The sequence below is a fragment of the Octopus bimaculoides genome, chromosome 23 (genome assembly GCF_001194135.2).
Source record: "Octopus bimaculoides isolate UCB-OBI-ISO-001 chromosome 23, ASM119413v2, whole genome shotgun sequence".
Lineage (NCBI taxonomy): Eukaryota > Metazoa > Mollusca > Cephalopoda > Octopoda > Octopodidae > Octopus > Octopus bimaculoides.
Window position 1 is genome coordinate 13,524,878 of NC_069003.1, and position 2,159 is coordinate 13,527,036.

A 2,159-nucleotide genomic window follows, 5' to 3' on the forward strand; every position below is an offset into this window, starting at 1 on the left:
ATATATCTACATTTATATATATATATATACAGATAGATATATACGTATACATACACACACACACACACATATATATATGCAGATATATATTTATATATACACACACGCATATGTTTATATATAAAGATATATATATATATATATATATATATATATATATATATATACACGAGTGTGTATCATACATTCTCATATATACACAGCATGTTTACCTCGTCCAACTACATTAATGTGTGTGTATGTGTGCTTACATGTGTGTACATGCATGCACGTGAGTATGTATACTTAATATGTCTGTTACACGCATGTTTACATCATATTCTTCACTCAAGCCACACTGCAACACCTGCTCCTGCGCCTCCCCCTCACTCTGCACTCTCCCTCCAACTGTAACTATATAACTTTTTACGCCAAAATCAGAATAGCTCAGTATTATTATTACCCTTACACATGCGCGCGTGCGCAAGTGCACGCACTCGATTTCAAACCACGTGGTTTCTGGCTCAATCCCACCGCTTGGCACCTTAACCCTCTACCAATCAGATTACTCTGTCAAATGTAATACTTTTATTCATATTGCGGATCCTTTCATTTTTCAATTTCTTCAGTTTTATTCCAAATAATTTCAAATTTTGTGTATTGATGTAGTTTTGTATGCTAATTATTGAAATGCAATTCGTCTTTGTCACGAGAGCTTCATAACGTGATTGTATACTTTTAGAACGAAATTGTAGGGTAAGTGTGACGTTGAACTGGCCAGTTTGAACCTAAACCAGGTAGAACAGTTGATTCTGATATGGCCAGTTGAAATGCTAAATTCGACCAAATATATTGTGTAAAAATTTGTTAGATTTGTGTATGTGTGTATGCATATATAAAATATTCTATGTATGTATATGGGGTGCGGGTAGATGGGCAGAATCGTTCGAGCTTGTTAGGAACGGAAATGCTCTCCTTGTGGAATTTCTTCAGGCCCATAACGTCGTGAGGTCGTGAGTTCAAATTCCGCCGAAGTAAAACTTGCTTGTCTGCATTTCGGTGTCGATGTGATGGCCTTTTGCCTAAATTAGAAACACATGCACACAAGATAGATAGATAGATAGATACATAGAGAGAGAGAGAGAGAGAGAGAGGAGGGAGAGAGAGAGAGAGGTACCAGTGTAACGAAACTCTCGTCCCATGAGTTACTCTGTAACTTCTGCTGATTATTATAATTATCAATAATAATTTATTTCGTTTTTGTGTTATCAATACTGGCATGACTCTCCCTAATAAAATAATAACAAAATAATAATAATAATCTGTATGTATATATGTCTGTATGTTATATGCAGGGATGGTAATTATTATTATTATTATTTTGTCAAATAAACACATGTACTACAGTGTGTGTTTATTAAAAAAAAAAAAAGACCATCCCGAAATATTATACAATATCTGTTTCAACACATGATTTCACATCAGGAATCTTGCAAAACAAACACATAAACGTGTGTGTGTGTGTGTGTGTGTGTGCGCGTGCGTGTATGTGTATTAGGAAATTAATATAGCCAGCAGTATGCACTTTTACCATATATATATATATATACTACTCACGTTCTAGTTGTTTTTCTGATTGTGTCAACAAACCTATCCAACTACATCTGTCTGTCTGTTTACCTATCCAACTATATCTGTCTGTCTGTTTACCTATCCAACTATATTTATCTATCTATCTATCTATCTATCTGTTGTATGTATGCATGGTTATATATATTTATGGGTGCATAAATATATATTGTTTATATACATACATAAATATATATAAATATATATATATATATATATACTATTTGACTTGTTGCAGTCATTTGACTGCGGCCATGCTGGAGCACCGCAAATCGACCCCAGGACTTATTCTTTGTAAACCTAGTACTAAGTTACGGGGACATAATTGTCAAGCGATGTTGAGGGGGGGGGGACAAACACAGACACACACAGAGACATACATATACATATATACGACAGGCTTCTTCCAGTTTCCGTCTACCAAATCCACTCACAAGGCTTTGGTCGGCCCGAGGCTATAGTAGAAGACACTTGCCCAAGGTGCCACGCAAGTGAGACTGAACCCTGAACCATGTGGTTGGAAAACGAGCTACTTACCACATAGCCACTCC